Source organism: Adiantum capillus-veneris, chromosome 29 (genome assembly GCF_014529385.1).
Source record: "Adiantum capillus-veneris isolate H3 chromosome 29, ASM1452938v2, whole genome shotgun sequence".
NCBI lineage: Eukaryota > Viridiplantae > Streptophyta > Polypodiopsida > Polypodiales > Pteridaceae > Adiantum > Adiantum capillus-veneris.
Window position 1 is genome coordinate 120372837 of NC_140959.1, and position 22672 is coordinate 120395508.

Below are 22672 nucleotides of genomic sequence, written 5' to 3' on the forward strand. Positions count from 1 at the left end.
ACTAGTCACTTTGTGGTGACGATTGAGGAAGGTCTGATCAGACACATTAGGTGCATGGCACATAATTGCAGGGCAATCTGTGATGAAGATGACATAAAGAAACTCGTTTCTCAAACGCATCCAGTAGTGGCTACAAAGCTCTCATGGTATCTGCTAGAGTCTTACGTTGAAGACACCAGCAAAGTCAAATGGTGTACTAGTGTTCCTCATTGTGGTTACACTACACGTGTCGAAGGGGATCCGTTCAGTGAAGTGGAGTGTTTGTGCGGGCAACAATTTTGTTTCAACTGCTCAATCCGAAGCTCTTGCGAGTCATGTTTCTTGAGCGATCCCAAATGAAGTACGTACTCTATGAGACTAACACAAAGGGGAGTCAGAGATTACCCATATATCCACTCTGCATATTGAGATACACAACACCCCAAAGGCGTTGCCAAGTGCTGGCTAACACGGATTCCTTACCAGCAACTCTCACATTGGCAACTCGTTATGGAAATCCAGGAGCTCAGGCATGGCACCATAAGATGCTATGGGAGGTGGAAAGTTTCGGTTGTCAAAATGAGAACAGGACGTCATCTCTAAGACTACAACATACTATAGCAGAGCATCAATGATTACAATGGCAAATTTAAAACATCTTGCATTTAAAAAAAAGTTATGACGGCCTGGGTTTATAGCTTGGAGAATTAACCAAGCAAACACCATACTCGGTTAGAGAAGCGAGACGGCCTGGGTTTACAGTTTGGAGAATTAACCAAGCAAACACCAGACTCGGTTAGAGAAGCAAGCAGCTAAGTTCATTAGACTGGAGAGGTAGCTAACTAGATCCAGTGGCATGCTAGATCATCTCTGGAACTTCCAACCAGGGTTCTGGGCATAATTCTACTGCTTCTATCCATCGAGGAGTATTAAAGGTAAGAGACAGTAGTACATGAGGACCCGATCATTCCAAGGCAAGCACGACAGGCTGTGGAATTGTCCTTTACTCTCTCTCTCTCTCTCTCTCACACACACACATACACACACACACACACACACACACACACACACACACACACACACACACACACACACACACACACAACACTACTGGTCCGCATACCTTGTGCTCCTCCTACCTTGCGTGTAAACGCTCTGCTACTTGCTCCCGCGATGCTCTCATCCCGATGTTCTCGTCCTCGCGATGGCAGAAGTTTTCTTCAACAAGCGCACAAACCAGTGCTAATTTTAACACCGCTATTTTTATGACCGGTCGAAGGGGAATCTGAAAATAGCCTTAAAAACGGCCTAAAAAATGTGTACCCAATTTCATAGGTAGCACGCCCATATCACTTCTTGCAAGCAGGCAGTGCCAACAAGGTGAAGTATTCGCAAGGGACTTCAAAAGGCAAAAAGGTGACCATTGAGGGGTCATGAAAGTTAAAAATCTATTTTAAGAAGGTAAAAACTCATAATGATCTCCATGAGAGAGAGAGAGAGAGAGTAAAATTTAAAAGAAATTTTTTATTTAGTCCTTAATGTAAAGTTTTGGAATTCAGTTTACTTCTTAAGCAGTGTTTGAAAAAACCGGGGGTTTAGTGCATTTTTAACTAGTTAGATTTGCGAAATCCTACCTAGATTATAAGATGGCCTTGACAAACACCTGTCAATATTTATAAGTTTTAATGTAAAAATTGACCAATTTAATATTTTGACCTAATAAGCGGTAAACTTTCAAGTGTGCCCTTAATTTTTTTGGTTAGGAAAAATGCTTTTATCATTTGTGGTTTAAAAAAATCAAACGTTTTTAAAAAATTATTATGTTCAAACTTCAAATCATTTGTTGTATCCTTTTCGAAATAAAGTAAATGTAGCATTGGGAAAGATCATGTGAAAGGCTTTCTCTTCAATGCTCTTCAAGGCTTTCAAGACTTTTTGAGGGACACTTGTCAAACACCAAAAATTGGACGAACTTCATCCATATGGATGCTAAGGCCTTTAGAGGCCAAAAATCCTCCTAGGCCAACCAAGTAAGAAGCACTGTTCATGAAAGCGACAATGAGCTTGTTGGTCTAGCTAACGGGCCGGTAGGTGGCATTGACACGACAGACGGTGGGGTAGATCTCTCGGGTACCCTGCAGAAGGAGGACCCAAGTGGGCGTCACTAATTTCAATGAGATGTTGTTGAAATTGATCTTCATGGTATTGAAGCCATGACCAGATTCCATCATCGTAGAGTCTTATTAGGACCATAAATTGGTCACTGAGCTCGCAATTGCTACAACTCCAGCCTTGAACTCATTTATTCAACTCACCTACTCGCTTGTGGGCATAGTGAGGATGGCCCGTAGGCTGGGCAGAACATGATCTCTTGCAATATCTATCCTTTGTCAAGGGAAATGAAGGAAACATGGCCTTCCAACAGTGCAATACCATTTATCAATCCCCACATGACGAGAGAGAGAGAGAGAGAGAGAGAGAGAGAGAGAGAGAGAGAGAGAGAGAGAGAGAGAGAGAGAGAGAGAGAGAGAGAGAGAAACATTTGTTGCATGTTGATGTGCTACAGTTCTGCATCCCATGAGGACTCTTGTGCACTTACTTTGTAGTAGTTCTCCACACACAGCTCCTAGATCCCTTTACAGTACCAAGCGATGATGCTTAATTACAAGCCTCACATGTTTCAAGTCGTCATGCTTAGCTCCACCTGTAGCAACAATAGTAGCTGGCACTTTTTCCACAGACCGAGGAAATGATGGGCTTTCTCGCATTGATAGAGAGCATGTATGACGATTGATTTGAGGGGGTTTGGAATGGAAGGACTTCTAGGGCATAGAGTAGAGCCACCTCAATGGTAGTGAACATGTTAGGGAGGACCAAGTTCCGAATGCTCTCACTGGCTCAGTCCTAGTAACGAGAGTGCAATCAAGTCATCGATGATGTCCAATTGCACACTAGTCTACTTCTCCTCGCGTTGAGAAAGAGCTGGCAAAGAGCTTGGCCTATCGAAATGATGAATTGCCTCCAGTAGCACTATGTAGCACTAGTGATGACTGATGGAGAAAAGAGGGGCCTGGTTGTGCCCTACAATCTGATAGAAGTGGCCCTCATCGTTTGCATTGTGCATGCTCGATCTATGTAACTGCAAATGCGTGTGAGAATGCATCCCTCTCATCTTCAAGACTTCAATCGATCCAAGATGTTTTTCCCCATATTGGCCTTGCTCATGTCAAGCGATCCCCTCAGATACCCCTCCTCTAAAGGGTAGTGATAAAGGGTCTCATAGGACACGTCACCCTAAGAGTCCAACATAGTCTGAACTATGCCTAGTAAAGTTTTGATGGGCAAGAAGACTAGCTGAGGGTGGTGACTAGGTGAAGCCATTACTTGTAGAGGAAGTAGCTGCAAGGCAGAATAGGGAAATAGGAAGAGGAAATATACAATAGGAGTTGAGATTGAAGAGCAAGCCACTTCTGAGAATGTAGAATCTATGGCTAGATACACCTCGGAACCCATGTTTTTGTTTGTACAAGCTTCTTTTGTGCAGCATATCGTGCTAGAATGCAAATACATTTGAAAGTTGTGTTTGCTCTTAAGGTGAAAAGTGCATGTCAAAGCCAGTTAGGCTGTGTTTAGGAAAGCTAATGCCTTGTGTATGTAGGGAGGTTGTGGTAGTTTGCTTCTAGGGGTTGATGCAAGGCTTGTGGTTGATGGTTTTGCATAAAACGCACAATGAGGCTATATGTGTTGAATGTAGGGCTAACTTTGGCCAGTGATGTATGCCAGAATATGTGGTTATTACTAGAGACCAAGTCAAGAGACCGTAGTTGAGAGTCTCTCCTTCTTTTTAAACTGACCATATAAACTAACCATATAAACTAACCATATAAATTGGGTTATTAATATGGTCAGTTTATATTGGTTCAAGAGTGAAGCACTCTCTGGATGTACATTGGTCTCCTATTAGTTGAGCCGCCTACTATTCGTCTAGCTATGGTACATTATTCACAAAAAAAATTATGTGCATCACTGAGAACAACACTCCTTGCTCTGTTATCTTGTAAAAGCTAGTCAAAGTTGAAAATGTCCTCAATGATCGGGTTTCTCTTGTTTCTCTCTTTCCTTCAGTTTCTCATCGTCCTTTCAATCAAGAATTTTGTTGTGGGTGTAGGTCCATCCTCTATTTATATATATAGAAGGTAAGGGATAGCCTTTGTTAGGGCATAGGACCTACCATTGTAGCTCAAGCTAATACATACTTTATATTTCATGCATAAATATATATTCATTCTTTTGATGATGTATAATATTTCTAGGAACTAGATGTGCATATCCTGCCCTTTTCATTTAAAAATTCTATTTACTATGTTATGTCCTTGCTTCATATGTAATTCTCATCTTGCGCGCTTGAAGAAAGCATGCTTCCTATTTTCCTTACAAGGTTCATAAAATTTTTGGTAGGGGTGCGTCATCTGTCCACGTGATTTTTTGAGTTTTTCATTGCTAAATGATGTCTTAGGGAAAATTTGGACTCCAAAGGGGCCATGCAAGGATGTTTGACTTTGTCTCTCTTGTCCAAAGTGGGCAACTTGGTGGTCTATGAACGCTTTGTCAAAACCCTATCAACCAATATATTAGTGGAAAGATCTTAGAAAGTAGGTTCTAAATCCCCAAACTCCGACAAATTTGGAGTTGATTTGTAGAAGTTATGGTCTCCTCATTGAAACTCAAATGTGGGGAGAGATTTCATTTATAAGACAGAGTTGTCGCATCAAAAAATGGAATCTTTTAGAATATAAGGAATCTGATGGCATGCTATATATCAATGGATAGATCTCAATGAGTAAAGTGTAAATCCAACAGGTCCGACAAGTTTTGGTTTCATTTGTAAAACATTTACTGTGCGCCCGTTTTGGAGAAGAGAGAGAAAATCAAAGTCCTTAAGGGCCCCTTCCATTGTAAGGGTGCCTCCTCACAAATAAAAGGGGGCCACGAGATTAGACCATCCTCTCATGGGCCAAGGGTTTAAGCTTACTACACCATCACTATTGATGGACATGATGTCACCTTTGCATACATTGTACATGAACTAATGTGGAATTACGGAAAGTCCTTTTATCTAGTCATGCCATCTAAGTGGTGGCTTGACTAGATGATATTGCCACATTAGACTGATGTCCATCTTTATATGGCAGGCGTCGTGATTTTATCACTTGTTTACTCATATGGAATGTACACATCAAGATTGTTGGAATTCTTTCTATATGTTTTCTTCACGCGTAGAGTACCAAAACAAACTTCTAGAAATCGCACGATTGAGGTGTGTCTACTTCAACTGTGTACAGGTGTCTTGGGAGTAGTCGTACTCGTCAAGAACCTTTAGGCCTAGATTAGGTTTTTTTTCGTAATAGCTTAGACTACGTCAGAGTCTAAGGATTGACGCACTTTGCAAGCAAAAAACAAAAAAAAACTTAGTGTTGGTGGACGCTTTCCACTATCTTTTGGCTGATGTGATTAGGAGTTTGGTAAGTAGGAATCAAGAAAGGTTTCTAATCCCTACCGGAAAATCTTTAGAGTTTTTAGGTACAAGACTCATAAGGTGAGTTCAAAGCTTCAAAAAATCATTTATTGTCATCATTGATCTTGGAAAGGCTATAGCAACCTACGGTTAAGTCAAAAATCAACTTTCAAGAAAAATATTCAAAGTTTGGCAAAAGATCAGCTTATTATCTTCCCAGTGATAGATGCATGCAAAAGTGAATTTTATTTGCTAAAAGAGTTTGTATTAGCTTGTATGAGACTTGATTGCCATTAAACTCCCAAAAAAGTGTAGACCCTGTCCTGTAGATAATAAGCGCTTTTTTTTCTCTCAGGCCTGAAAATGAACTTTTTTCACATGGATATTTTGTTTGGGTGATACGTGAACACTTTTGTGAAGGTATAAGTGATTTTAACTCCATTTGGGAATAAAATTAGGCCAAAACTTCTTCCACTCTGAACAGACAGACAACTAGGGATAAGAACACGTGATATTGATCAAAGTTTGACAAAACTTCATGAAAAGTCTTCAAACACCTTGTTACCACTGTTGGAAGTGAAATAGAGGAAAACAATTGCAAAAATCACCACCTAGATAATAAGCGCGCTTAATATCTGGGAGGTTAAAAAAGTAAAATTTGGACCATTTCTGAACTCCACACGTATAAGCATAGTGGAAGGAGGCTCTGAGATTCAAGTTCGATAGCACTTGAACTTGTAAGTTTGGTACCATTTAACTTGTAAGTTGTCAACTAGGCTCAGAAATCTCTGAAACCAGACAGCAAACACAAAATTTGGCTTAGAAATTTCAAGATTGAACCAAACTTCATGAAACTTGATTTGTGGCTTGATTAGAGTGTGGACATCTAAAACTAGTCAAAAAAGTTAAAATATCATTTCATTTTGACCTTGGAGATAATAGGCGCGCTTAATATCTCCTACCCTAAAATTTGAACTTTTGTAAGTTTTTTCAAAGGGGATTGGGTCTAGGGTAGCAATAGGGTGCTTGGGAGAGGTTTCAAGTCATTTGAACATCATTTGACTTGCACGACCACTTGATTTGCAATTGAAATTTCCAGATATAGAAACTCTTGGAAAATTAGACCAAATTGACCAAAAATTGAAATAACCACATTCAGGACTTGTTGGAAATTATCACTTTTTGGCCCAATAGATAATAAGTGTGCTTATCGTCTCCTGCTGGAAAGAGGGTTCCATTTTGACATTTTTTGGTCGAGATAGCTGGTAGACACCTTACGCAATTAGCCTCGCAAGTTTGAAGTCATTTGGATATTGTTTGCTACTTGAAATTGAGTTTTTTGGATTTGAAAGTTAAAGATTGATCTTGTGGCTGTTTTGGTAGGATTGAAGCAAAAGTTGCACCAAGAATCCTTCTATATTCTTGCATATCAATAGACTAGCTTATTTACCCCTGATTTCATAAGAGTGATTGGGATCTAACTTGGGAAACTACCAAATTGAATCTATGACAATAGTAACAAGTTGGTGTCGGTAATGAAGGCCGAGTATGCATTTTCATTGAGTAGTTCAAGTCTTTAGTACCTAAGCTCATGCCTTATTATCGTGAATCAAGGATATAATAGAGAAACTGAGAATAGAGTATCTACAAAAGAGAGTGTAAACCAAGGGGAGCCTTTGAAGACTATAGTGGAAGAAGTTCTTTACACTTACTCTGAATCAAGTTTTGATATTTCTTCCTTCTCGACTCAATTGGGGATTAGAATCTCTCTGAGGTTCAAACACATTTTGACCTTCTACAAGACTAACAAGCATGGGGCCCAACTTTATTTGGATCCTAATGAAGAGTATTGGTGAAGATCAATATTCACACATTTGAGTTTGAAGAGGAGGTTAGATCTAACAAACAAGATACCTCCTATATGGACCGAAATAGAGTGCAATATCTCAAAATACAGAACCCTAATATTGTGGAAAAATGGGGACTGGAAGCTAATACTTTGATTTCAGACATTACCACTAAAGAGGGACCACCAATGTTAGAATTAGAAGGGTATGACCAAATAGATGCTAAACCTCTGAAATGCATACCTACAGATAATCCACGAGTTGGAGTGTATTGTTGGAAGAACAATAATGTTAGAGATTTGATATAGACCACTCATGCTAAACGGGGGCAATTGATATCCTTGAAAATCATGTATATATTTTCAAGATAAGGGAGAAAGGCCTAAAAGACCTTCTCGCCCATCTCTCTAGGGATTGTTATAACAATAACTTTGTTATGATGACTTCGAAGGAAGTTGAACAGACAAAGTACCAAGGATACTTAATTTGAGAAATTACCATGGGTATGAGACCTGAAACATAACAGAATTTGGACCAAATGAAAGAGCATTTGGTAGTATGGCCAATCAATGGGGAAGAGCGGTCAGGGATTGCCAACTCAATGATGAAAATTGGGGAAGAGATGTAAAAACCACCATTAATGGTTGACACGAGGACAAGAAGAGGTCCACATGAGTCACACCTACCTAGAAACTGGTTTGAAGGCTTAATGGGAGAAATACCGACCAAAAGAGTGGGTGAGGAACTTAGCCATAGGGTCAAACTAGCTGACTTTCAAAATTGGGTCAAAAAATACAATGGATCAGAGTTCCATATGATCGTTTAGCAAGTTTTATACCTGAGAGCTGAGCGTATAATGAACTTCCATACTCAGTTTGAGGGGTTTGGAATGACTTTGGAAGGTAAAGCCTTAACCTAGTTCCAAACCATACCTCTTGGATCAATCACTGATCTACCAACATTGGATATGAGATTTGTTGATTCTTACTCAAAAATGGGAATTAAACAAAGCACAGTAGCACAAATCTATAGCTTTAAACAAAAACAGGGGAAAACTGTGAGAAACTGTGTAAGTCAAATGAGGCAATACATCGATAGATATCCGGACTTGGAAATTATAACCGAGGATAGATTGGTCTCATTATTCTTAGAAGTTTTTCTCAACAAGGAATTGCATGCCATTCTGTATAGCAAGACACATACATCTTGGAAAGCGTGTACCTTGGATGCAATAGACTTGGGATATAATTTTGAAATCTTCAATGAAGAGAGCACCGTTAAGGACACTCAGAGTGAGCATACCACAACAATTGTACCAGCACATGCAGGGCAAAGAGTGGCAGCTCTTGCTAATTCTATTGAAGACATGCTTAAATGGTATGATGACTAACATGCAAAGGATGCCAATGCGAGGTCTGGGACAGGGTCCACCACAAGGTCAACCTATGGGACAACCCAGACCGTCAAAATGGTGTGCCATTGATGAAAAATGGACAAATCATGAAACAAACGAGTGTTATACAAGCCCAAATATGACAAAAATTTCTAGTATGTGCCAATGAGACAACAGGGACAATTGGTGTATTGATATCCATCTAACATGGAGTCGATACAAAAATTGCCTATGGCTATGGAGAGACCACAACTTGTATATGGTTAGCAACCACCTCTACCAGGAAATAATGTTGTGCCCGTTAAGTACATGCTTCATGAAGGCCAAGTGAATGAGCAGGCTCTAGTACCAACTACATCATACAATGAATCAAGTTCATCAACCTTGGGAGTAGAAGACAAGTGGTACACTCAACCAACTCCAAGCATGGTGGAACAAGTTTATCAAACACATCCAAAGGCAGCACCGATTTACTTTCTTGCAAACCAGGGAGCTAGACCACCACCCATGGTCAAACCAATGCCTAAGCCAAGAACGGAGAATTGCCATAATAGTGGTAAATATGACCATTGAAAAATGACTGTCCAGAGCTAGATAAGAATGCTAGACTAGTTGAGGCGTATTGCATGCAATGTGGTGGATAAAGTGGACATTTTCTTGATGGCTACCCTAGAAATCCGGCTAACAAAGGGAAAACAACCATAAATGTAGTACAAGTCATTCTAAGTATCTCATTTGACGGTGAACCTACGGTTTTGATTCGCGTAGTTACCAAGGCACAACCCAAGAAAAACAGACAAAATAGTGCAAGCGAGTCTGAAACGACTCAAAATTCTTCTAGAGACTCTAATAAAGAAATGCGCAGACGTTACAACCTTAGAGGACAAAAACAACAAAGGGAAATTGAAGAGAAAGTCCAGAAAAGGGTTGAGGAAATGACTTAGTCAATGTCATCAGAATTTAAGGAATCAAAACCAAGACCGGGAGGATCTGTGTTAGTAGACAAAATATATGAAACAATCAATGTAGCCTTGGAAGCCTTCCAAGCAAGACTAAAAGCGGGTCAAACATTGGAAATGAAATGGAAAAACTATCCAACACCTGACATGGAAGCCACAAAGCCTGAAGCTTATAACTGCAAATCACACAATTAATGTTGGAAACACAAAAGCCAAAAGTGGAAATCATAGGAAAATTGATTGAAAAGAAACACCAAAACTTGTAAAAATGAAGGACGCTAAAGAATTGAGGGAATCTTTAGCAAGAATTGATAAATGTGAAATGATAGTTCCAGATAGTGAAGAAGGGCTAGATGGAATTCTCTTAGTAGAAAAAGATTGGCCAAATCATTTGTGAGAACGAGTAAGGGAAGTGAATGACGGAGGCCTGACTCTGAAATCAGCTCCAATCAAGGAAGTTTGGCTGGATCAACCACCCATGTAGCTCAAAGAACAATCTATGTATGGAGATTGGAGATTAGAGAAATCAAGCCTATCCAAGGCTCGGACACTCCAAACATTACCTTCATACTTGGGAGAAAATGACAAAAAATCATTGTTTTGTAAAACCGCGAAACTGAATGGACCAAAGTAGACTTTTGATGTGGAGAATTTGTAGCCAATCATGTCGGCTCACATTCAATGTACCATCACATTCGGTAAATTGTTGAAGGTAAGACCACACCTATGGGGGAATCTGCAAGGTACCATGGAAAAAATGGGCATAACGGGATAAACCAAATAAAACCTTGAAGAGTTGTGTAAAGGAAGAAGTGCATACATTAAATTGTTAGGACTTTGCCTATGAAAAAAGTTGAAGATTAATGCAAAGGAAACAAAAGCCTTCCAGTGAATACAATGATGTAACAACCATGGCTATTCTAGACAGTGGGACATGTATCTTTATTGCAACAAAAGCAGTTTGGGAAGCCTAGGGAAGGCTAGAAATTAGACAAACATGAATGAAACTGTAATTGGCAGATGGACACATTGAGAAACACATGGGATTACTGGAAAATGTGATAGTAGCGAGCTCTTGCGGAATTGACTACCAACATACTTTTTTCATTGTAGATTTTGAAAAAAAACTGAACTTTGAAATCATTTTGGGACGACCTTTCATGAGGCAAATATAGTTGATCCAAGATTGGGGAAATGACTACCTCTACTTGAAACAAGTTGGATCAATTACATGGGTAAACATGAAAGATCATTCATATAAAGATACTTTGAGGACACCAATCTAGGAATTGGATTCAAAGCCATTGGTTGAAACTAAACTACCATCATGGTTGAACAAAGACACACCAATTTGGATGTGTGGAGTCTCTGAGAGTGGTAGTTTACGACAAGAAGATTGTATCCTAGACCAAGAGGTAAATGATGCTGAGTTTGTGCGAGAACCCTTGTCGGAACAGTTGCTCAAACCATTTGAGTGGACTCAAATTTTGAAGTATGCGTCGAGGTTTTTCTTCCCTAAGCTCTCTCTCTCTCTCTCTCTCTCTCTCTCTCTCTCTCTCTCTCTCTCTCTCTCTCTCTCTCTCCCCCCCCCCCCGCGGAGGTCTCTACTATTTTTGGAAGATCCTACCCCCCCCCCCCCCCCCCCCCCCCCCCCCTCTCTCTCTCTCTCTCTCTCTCTCTCTCTCTCTCTCTCTCTCTCTCTCTCTCTCGTTCTCTCTCTCGTGTTCCACCCTCATAACTCTCTCTTCCTCTCTCTCTTCCAACTACAATAAATCATTGCATTTAATTGTTGACATCATACATGGTCCAATACCGAGTTAAAGCATCACACATGTAAACTAACTAATCACAACTACTAGTGGTCATGAAATATATTGCATGTATTCAATTACATTTGGTCATATTTCCACCAAAGCACGTACCACATTTGGTGGGCGTGCACACTCTAGTAGGAGAGAGAGAGAAAGAGAAAAGGGGAGAGGAAGAGAGTGTTCCATCACAACACGAGAGAGAGAGAGAGAGAGAGAGAGAGAGAGAGAGAGAGAGAGAGAGAGAGAGAGAGAGTGTAGTGCTCCATTATAACAACAAGAGATAGTGTGTTTCATTCCTAAGAGTGAAAAACTAGAGAGAGAGAGAGAGAGAGAGAGAGAGAGAGAGAGAGAGAGAGAGAGAGAGAGAGAGAGAGAGAGAGAGAGAGAGGGAGATTTCCATCACAAGAGTGAAGTAGCTAAGTGAGGCGTGGACTCTACATAGAGCTGAAACTAATAGTAGATCCTACCTCAAGCGAGATGCTCTAACTTAGAAAAACTTGCTGCTCTCTCTTCTCTAGCAGATCCTTCTAAAAATTGGATTTTGCTTACTAATGCAGATCATTCAAGCAATTGATTAGCATTTACTGAGATGCTCTAAGTTAGAAAAAATATTGCTCTCTTCTCTAGCAGATCCTTCAAAAAATTGGAATGCTTACTAATGTAGATCATTCAAGCAATTGATTAGTATGTAGACTTGCTTATGACACATAACAAAAGGTTGGCACCCCATGTTTGAGTCCCTCGACACATTTACTCTCCACATGCAGAGTAAATCCCAAAACTGGTGTTGTTTTTTGTAAAAGAAGAAGAGCCTTCTATAGAGTATCTCATATTAAATTAACAAGATCGCTGAAATTCTTAACTCTAAAATCTGGTACAGTGTGCCCAATCATAGCTACACAAGAACTAAACCTACATTCCTTTTCTTAAAACTTTGTGTCCTTACGGTTGCACATTACATGTAGTGTGAGTAGTCAAACATGATCCTAGATATGATCAAGGCTAACTTCAAGTTGCATACTCGTATTGTCTTGAAAATATAATGCTAATAAAAGAATTTCAGAATTAACCACATAATTCATTCTTGCTTGTAGCCATACATACACCTAAATATTCTAAAAGAAAAAATATTCTTGCTTGTAGCCATACATACACCTAAATATTCTAAATATCCTAAATATTCGTTCTTGCTTGTAGCCATACATACACCTAAATATTCTAAAAGAAAAATATAAAAGTGAAAACTAAACCGGAAATACATCTACTCCATACATGTAGTATCTAGATGCAGTGAAAATGATAATGGTTTACACTTTGCTCAAGATATTCCATATCATCTTGTGGATATACTGCAATAGAATTGTTGAAAGCAAAATTAAAAGCACACGTTGTATTTACTCTTAGCCGACTATCATAGAACATTCTTGATGTTGCACTCAAAGAACAATGGGTGTTGAGATCCAGTTGTAGCCTTTTGATGTGATTAGACTACTTTAGCCATACACTGATAATAAATGCAAGCCATGCCTCCCCTTGGTCTCATGGGCCTGCTTGCTTGTGGTATACCAAATTCAAACAAAGTAGAAATAAAATCTCTAAAAACTTGCATGTCGATAGAACTTGCATACCTTGGAGGGATCTCAAGCCTTGCTTCCCTTGCCTATCCTCGCTCCTTGAGCTATATGTTTTGCATGGCCTTGCTTCTTTGCATGACCTTGCTCCTTGAACTTGAGAGCTTTTGCATGACTTTGCATATACTTGGCGTACACAGAAGAATAACTCAAAATCGGTGCTGAATTTGAAAAATTTTCTTCTGCAAAGATGGAGACCACAATGATTCTAGCGAGGCTCACACGCAAAATATTGAGAATTGACTTCTATACAAAGATAGTTCAGAAAAATAGAAAATGGTTGATTTAGAATGGTGGGAGGATCTGTAGTGTACATAGAGACCTTCTCCTCCTTCCTCTACCATAGCTTTGATACCACATAGAGGACAAGAGAACTAATGCATGTTCATCTCCATCTAGACACCTTCTCTTATAGGCCCCTAGCTCTATTTTTAGAAGACCCCTTGATTGCATGCCTATAGCCAGCCTTGCCTAGGGGTCGTGCCCCCTGGTCTTACCCTTGTCTTGACACAAGGGGTATTATAGTAGCTAGGAGTCTATATAAGAGAAAGGTTGGGTAGAGAAGAAATCCATACCCTATGTCCTCTCACTTAACCATTAGTGGTTTCTCAACAAGTTTACATGGGGACACTTCTCGCTAGTATGATACATGTATGGCACATTTTATTACAATATGGTGTAGCCATTCTCTTTTGTTGACTGTGGACAAGGGCACAATTTCACTTTATGATTGCAAGCTCACTTTCTGATTGCTTACACTATTTCAAATACTATTGTTGTGACTAATTGTCCATGCCATATGATGGTATTATGCTAGTTTCATGGGATAGTGGACGGTTTATGTTTTATGAGGTTTGATTTTTCTATTCCTTCAACATACTTAGATGGGTATGCCTCGTGAGTGGATAATTTTCTCACAAAAAATTTCTTTGGGTAACACTTTCTCTTTCTAGATTGGGAAAATAGTACCTCAAGCCAAAGTATACAACTAAGGTTACAAAGGTTATGGTTTTCAATGCCTATGTGGAATCAATAGGATGTGAGGATGATTGAGCACCACTCACTTAAGATGTTGAAGATATTATTTTTTATGCTATTCAGGGAAGAAAGCTTCCCGAATGATGAGATAAGGTATGTTGAAGCTAGATTCCATGGGAATTTTTCCTTCGAGTCTTGTGATAACGATTAGGCAGCATAATATTCACTTGATAGTTTGACATATTGAGGAATCTTGTAGATAATATGGTGCTAAAATAACCTAGAATTATAGAAAAAAAACCCTTATAGTGGGTTAGCTTTGTCAGAAACATATCCATGACATGTAGTATGACTTACATTGCTAATGGCGATGGACAAAGTAGAAAAGTGTTTATGGTACATTGTATTGTAGATCAATCCCCATCATTATTTTGCACTTCACTCAAATTAAGAATTAATGTACTTTTGGTTGTATGGGACACTGAACATGTAAACATTAATTGATTGCATGTGAAACTCAATCACAATATAATTTTTCTCTAGTTCTTTTGGTGGAATGTGACTCCAAAATGAATGTAGACGAGTACTGCAATAAGGCAGAATTTGCACCTACAACTATTGTGTGTGTTTATCCCTTCCACTTGGTCTTTATCGAGGTTGTTGACCTTTTTCATTTTCATTTGACTTCCTTTTTTATTGAGTTTTCACATAGCGATGTGATGAAAGAAGTCAATTTAAGTTAAGAGCCATGAATCCTAATCCCAAGTTTGGGTTGGTAGTCCCATTCAACAAAGAAAAATTCAATACATGTAGACACGTTCTATCCATTAAAAGAACCCAAGGAATTTGAGCATAAGCAAGGCTTGATAGTATCCTCATTAGACTTGGGTTTGATGAAAGAATCAATAAGCTACAGAAGGTAGTGTGGTAACTTTCTCGAGATATTGTTGGGAGTAGGGAGACCGGTTGCTTGGACAATTCAACAATTCTTCACAGTCTTCACCATCAACATGTCACCTTCTCTTCCGAAACCAAGTACACACACACACACCTAGATTATGACACACACACACACACACGCACACGCACACGCACACGCACACGCACACGCACACGCACACGCACACGCACACACACACACACACACACACACACACACACACACACACACACACACACACACACACACACACACACACACACACGAGAAAAGGTCGACAAGGACAGAGTATAAGACATTGTAAGAGGGATCGTAAGAGATGTAGACATAATCATGGAGGTACACAAAATAACACAACATAGTATATGAGAGAGGGAAGGGAAAATTCAGGGCATCTACACAAGAAAGGCCTAAATATTGTAGCCCCAAACTCCACGGCACCTCTTGTGGAGTTTGGTATTTAATTTTTTATATTACTTATTGGTGCCAAACATTGGAGGCCCCTCTTTTACACTTAGTTCTACTTTAGTTACGAGTGAAGCACATTACTTATTGCATGACCCTCTTAGGGTGAGTTCTCATTGTCCTACTTACAAAGCAACCATAGTGGCTTATTCATAAAAGATCTAAAATACTATGGAAAGGTAAAATGATCGAGAGGATTATTATTTTCCGGAGCCTCCTTCTCAACTCCCAGAATTCCAATCTACAAGTCATCATGCACTCACCATTAGTAAAATCAAATAAACAACACATAGTTAACCATTAAGCCAGCTATCCCAATTGCAGTTAACCACATACAACAGGAGAGTGCCCAATCTCATAACACCCCTCCCACGAGGGATAGCAACTCTCCTCAATTGCTCAGTATAGAATCAACTGGAATGTGAGTGATGGAAAGTGTGGAGAAGGTCTGGGAAACTACTAATTTTTTTTTCAGGCATCCATTTGGCATCCTCTTTAGGGTGGCCTTTGAATGTCAAAAGATAGTGGTTATAAACCATGCCAGTGCGTGTGGTGGTGGTCTTATGATCAACTATTTATGTAGGGATAAGTTGTTCTTCTTGGTCCACGAGTGAAGGCGGATCTTCATAAATGTGATGTGTTGTTAGGGATCCTCTGAAAGGTCTTAAAAGACTAATGTGGAATGCATTGTAAAAGTGCCAATGTGAAGGTAAGTCTAAACAAAATAAAACATCATTGATCACATGAATTTTTTTGAATAAACCGTAAAAATGAGGAGCAATGCGAAACATAACATAATCACCTTCCTTAAACTAGCGTACCTTGTTGTTCTTGTTAGCATGCTTAGTGTAAAGTTCCTGTGAGTGTTTAATGATAGAATGCATACTTGCATAAACATCATGAAAATAGCAGTAAAATCATCAACGGCGGCGACAGGCGCAACATTAGAAAGATGTGAAGCAAGAGTAGGAAGAGAGTGACCATACACAATTTCAAATGGAGATTTAACTATGGCAGTGTGAATGGTGTTGTTATATGCAAATTGTAGAATACGCAAGTAATCATCTCATTTTTTGGGTTGAGAAGAAACATAAGCTTTAAGCAAGTCAATGATAGTATGATTAATGACTTTGGTCGACCATTAGATTCAGGATGGAATGTAGAAGTAAAATCAAGTGTAGTTCCAAGATTTTTAAAAACAATAGTCCAAAAAGCACTACAAAATTTAGAATCTCAATAAGATATTATGACTTTAGGCAAACCATAATGTGGAAAGACAGCTTTAAGAAATAGAAGTGCAACTTGATGTGCTCTGAGTGTTTTTTTATAAGGAATGAAGTAGCTTGTTCAAAAAAACGGTCAATTACACTCCAAATTATTATCATGCTTGTGAACGGTGAGTCAGAAATCCAGTAACAAAATCCATTGAAATATGTTCCCAAGGTTTTTTAGGAACAGGGAGAGGGTGTAAAAGTCCCAATTTCTTACCTATTGCTAGTTTGTTCTTTTGACAAATTAAAAAAGTTGAAACATACTGTTTAACGTCAATTATTATAATAGGCCAATAAAAATCACGACATAAGTTTTGAAAAGTAGCAGCAAATACTCTATGTCTAGCATAGGGTGGTTTGTGTAACTCTTCAATGATTAATGTACGAAAAGGTTTAGTTACACACAATTTTTGTTTGAAATAAGAAAGTTTTCTTGAATAGTGTATTCCAAAAATGTGTGCACAAAATTCTCAATTATATGCAACCATGTGGTTTTAAAATCATCATCTTGTGCATAAGTGTCAGGCATTGAATCAAATGAAGTACTCGTAATAGTTGATAGATTAGAAAGAGAGGGTCTTCGGCTCAAAGCATCAACTACAACATTTTTCTTACCGGGTTGGTATTGAATGTTGAGTTGCAAACTTTGAATGAATTCAACCCACTTAATATGTCTATCATCTTTTAAGGGTTGAGACAATAAGTACTTGATACTTTGTTGATCAATTTGATGATTAAATCAACACCCATTAAATAGTGTTTTAAAAATTTCAAGACACAGCAGTCAACTCTTTATCATATGTACTAGATTTTGCTTCAGACAATTTGAATTTACAACTTTCAAATGGAAATGGATGGTTATCTCTTGCATAAGGACTACACCGATACCTTTTCCACTAGCATCAGTGACTACAAAAAAGAAGGTCTATCAAAATCATGTAATTGTAGTACTGGTGTATTTATCAAAGCATTCTTGAGTGCATTAAAGGAACTTTCTTGCAAGTCAGACCATGCATAAGAGTAATTTTCTTTAATATGAGAGTGAGGTAATGAGATTTCTAAGCAAAGTTACATACAAACTTCTTGTAATAACTGCATAGACCAATAAAAGAACAAAGTTCATGAATTTTTTTTGGGTCTAGGTCATGGCAGAATGGCTTAAATTTTCTTAGGGTTTATATGTATTCCCTTGCCCGATACAATGTTTCCCAAAGATTCAATTTCAGATTGAAAACATGAACTCTTTTCAGGATTCAGATAAAAGTGATTTTATGCAAGTAGATCAAGTACACGTGTTAAGGTGCTCTTTATGCTCTTTTTTCGATTTATTGAATACAAGAATATCGTTAAAAAATGCAATCACAAATTCTTGATGGCCAATGAAAATTTTGTTCATCATGCGTGTGAATGTGGCTGGTGCATTCGCTAGACCAAATGGCATGACAAGAAATTCATAATGTCCCGTTTGTGTTCTAAAAGCAGTCTTGTAGACATCTTGGTCAAACATTTTGATTTGATGATACCCTGATTTGAGGTCAATTTTACTAAAGATGTTTGCTCCTTTCAGTTTGTCTAATTGATTATCCACTTTAGGAATAGGGAACCTATTCTTGATGGTGATCTTGTTGAAAGCCCTGTAGTCAATACACATACAAAAAGGTCCATTTTTCTTCTTAACAAGAAGTATTGGAGCTCCGTATTGTGAACTAATAGGTCTTATAAGTCCTGAATCAAGCAAGTTAGGGATTTGAGTTTGTATCTCCCTGTGTGCAGTTGGATTTACACGGTAAGGTGCTCTACAAGGAGGTTCAATACACCTGGTAAACTATCTATTTTGTGGTCTTGTGGGCGTGAATGTGGAATCCCAGGTGGTAGGTCATGCATGAAACAATTCGTAAATTGTGAAAGAAAATCATCATGTGAGGTTTCAGTTTCAACGGAGATTTGATTTACCAACACTAAATATGTTTTCCCTTGTTTTCGAATTGCTCTTTTGGCTTGAGTGTGAGAGAGAAGTGGAAATTTTTGATGTGCTAGTGTTTCTTGGATGGAGAAACTTTGATTAATATGAGTGAGAGACATGGTACGTTTTTATAATTAATCAATGGATCAAATTCATGACGGAATGGCATTCCGAACATCATATCACGACATGCAATGGTTCTACCAAAAATGTAGGTGCTTGTGTAAATTCACCAATGCAAACTTCAACAACGACTTGGGTTTTGCAATTAAAACACTGATTATCAAAAACAACTTTCACTTTGTGAGGTGAGAAAAATTGAGAGAGAGAGTTTTTGTGCCAACCATGTAGAAATAAAATCATGGCTACTACCATCATCTAAAAGAATGGTGGCACTTTCACCTTTGACTGTGCCTTGCACTCTAAACAAAGTGTGGGGAGATATAGGGGTACTTGAAGATGGGTTGTGATCGTGATCATACTCAGGATCATATTTCTCACCGTAATTGGCTTCCATTTCATTGTGCACCGTTGGGGTGGTTGTTGTTGAAAGGTCTTTGGTTTGGATTTTGGGTGACTCCATCGGGTTGGCCATTGCTCTTAGCAGGATCTTTTGGGCACTTATCTACATAGTCACCATACTGGAAACATTTGAAACACATCACCTTTTTGTTACCATTAGAGTTTTGAGCAAGACGTTGATTGTAAGAATTTTGGTTGCCTCGCTGTTGTGTGTTGCTGTTGTTGTTGCCATAAGGTTGAGAAGTTGTAGCAGAGTTGTCAAATTTGCATCTCTTGAAAAAGGTACGGCTTTGATGTTTGTTCCTGTCAAAGTTAAGAGAGAAAGAAGCTCTCTTGCTATGTTTAGTGTTAGCAGTTTGTTCAGTGTGAGAGGGTTGTCCACCTTTCTTCTTCTCTGTATTAAGGGCAAAATTAATAGTCTTTAACAATGATTTTGATTCAAACATATCTACCTCAACACCAATTTGTAGCGCTAAGCCAGATATATACTTGCGCTTCAATTTCTTGCAATTGGCATGTTTAATAGCTTGCAATTGAATTAAACAATTCCAAAAACAATTAGTGTAGCTCTGTACATCTTCATTTCGACCATGACAAATTAAATCCCACTGGCGTCGTGCTTTAGCTTTATACTGTGTGGGAAAAAATTGAGGTAGAAATAAAATTTTTGAATGCATGTCAGGTACATGGTGTTTTACCATGCTGTTTGGAGACGTTCCACCACAATGTAGTGCTACTGGTGAGATGATTTGATGCACGCTTTACCATTTCACGTTCGGGAAAGTCTTCATCATGAAAATAGTCACCTAATTGACTAATCCATGCTAGAACTATGCTAGCATCTTTAGTGCCATCAAAATCCTTGAAAGTGAAGGCTTTTCTACTAATTTTGTTTTACGTTGGTGCCAGTGCAGATTCTATGCGTGCAGAATGCAATAATTTATCTTCAATCCCTTGCCTTTGCATGCATTCATACGTGAGAGGTTGTTGCAGATTAGTGAGCTTCTCAGAAATTGTGGGCAGCTGTGGAAGATGTCCCATGATTGCGTACTTTTTCTTTCTTTTTTTATATATTTTTTTCTCTCTTTAAAAAAATGTATTAATAAAGGGTTGTGAGTGTATATGTAAATGATGATATGTAGGATAGTGCTAAGAAATAAAAATAAAGGGATAAGAAAAAATAAATGGATACGTAGCTTGACAGGCGGTGGTGGCGTGCAGTCCAGAAATATGGTGCACCAAGTTTGGTTGAAAAAGATGAACAATTGAGCGGTTAGTTTGCAGAGCAATTGAACTTTTGCCGACGTCCAATCTCCCGTATCTCCAACAAACAATGGCAATAACAATTTAATAATGTGGTCAACCTTCGGATACGATGACCCGGTTATGGCTAGCTCCGCGTTAGTGCCTTTGGGGATTTTGGCAACCACGTTGAACACGAGCGTCAAAACATTTGTATTTGGGAAGCCTGCTTCAAAAGTCTTGACGAATGACCGAAAAGGGGTTTTTGAGTGGGGAGCTCTAAAAATTCAAAAGCGATGAAAGTAGCCCACTGAATTGAAAATGATTTTATTGGTGTGTATATATAAATTTTTTGTCTATCGAGTAACGAGTTGAGAGGGGGAGTATGAAGGGTCCCTTAATTGGGTGTCTTTTAAAACTATGGTGGGCAGCCGACCAATGGTAGGGTAAATTAAGCCTCACCTTTCAAAAAAAAATAAAGTGTGGAGAGTGGTTAATAAGACTGGCAGAGTTGCATGTAGCGTGCGTGAGGAAGAGGAGATGAGGACGTCGTCTACAGGTGTTTTCAAGCTGCGAGACAGACAAAAAGCCATTAGAAGACCATGGCGCTCCTTTTTACACAATTGTTGTAGTTTGACTAAGGTCGATAGGAGAGGCCGCTTGCATGCAAGAGTTGGTTCTCGCGACAAACCCTCTATATGCGGATTGTAGCCTCGTGGCTAGAAGCCGTGCCTTCTTTGAAGTAGGTCCCTCCGGTTCAAGCTCTCCCTTCAATCCTCGATTTCATGAAGGTTGACGGTGATCCACGTTGTTCTTCTTTTCTTTAAAGGTGCCGAGTATTGCCCTTCTAAAAATCCTTCAAGCTCTCCGATGCCGAATTTCTTAGTCACGGCTTCCTTGTGTAGTTTCTCTGTATCTGATTAATTCTCTTGCTTACTTCCAAAAACCACTTTTTGACTTATTTAAGCTCTTCGATTACCAATTCTGGATAACCTTTCTTCAAAAATCTTCAAGCTCCTCTGCTTTCTTTGACTCTTGCTCTCTCTGGCCTTCACAACCGACATGAGTTAGCCATCGGTTGAAATTTAAATTGGCCATACCAAATCTCAATGTCGATGATCAAATTTAATTTTTTGATTAATCACCGATTAAGATTTGATTTGTGTACTCGATGCTGCAAATTTCAAAGATTGCTCCTTAATTTTTGAATTTGATTGTTGGGTTTTCTTGAACCCGAAGCTCTAATACCACTGTTGGGAGTAGGGGAGACCGATTTCTTGGAAAATTCAACAATTCTTCATAGACTTCACCATCAATATGTCACCTTCTCTTCCAAAACCAAGTGTACACACACACCTAGATTAGGACAACACACACACACAAGAGAAAAGGTTGACAAGGACAGAGTATACAAGAGTGTAAGAGGGATTGTAAGAGATGTAGACATAATCATGGAGTACACAGAATAACACAACATAGTATATGAGAGAGGGAAGGGAAAATTTAGGGCATCATGCTTAAAGATTGTAGCCCCAAACTCCACGACACCTCTTGTGGAGTTTGGTATTTAATTTTTGATATTACTTATTAGTGCCAAAAATTGGAGGCCCCTCTTTTATACTTAGTTCCACTTTAGTTATGAGTGGAGCACATTACTTATTGCATGACCCTCTTAGGGTGAGTTCTCATTGTCCTACTTACAAAGCAGCCATAGTGGCTTATTCATAAAAGATCTTAAATACTATACAAAGGTAAAATGATAGAGAGGATTATTACTTGCCGGAGCCTCCTTCTCAACTCCCATAATTCCAATCTACAAATCATCATGCACTCACCATTAGCAAAATCAAATAGACATCACATAATTAACCATTAAGCCAGCTATCCCAAATGGAGCTTACTACATACAACAGGAGGGTGCCCGGCCTCACATAATTAACCATTAAGCCGGGCATCACATAATTAACCATTAAGCCAGCTATCCCAAATGGACATCACATAATTAACCATTAAGCCAGCTATCCCAAATGGAGCTTACTACATACAACAGGAGGGTGCCCGGCCTCGTAACAGATATAAGACCATCACTTTAAACACGATTCCAATTTTTCAATGCTTATTAGGATTAATAGGGACATAGTGCATATGTGGAGAGT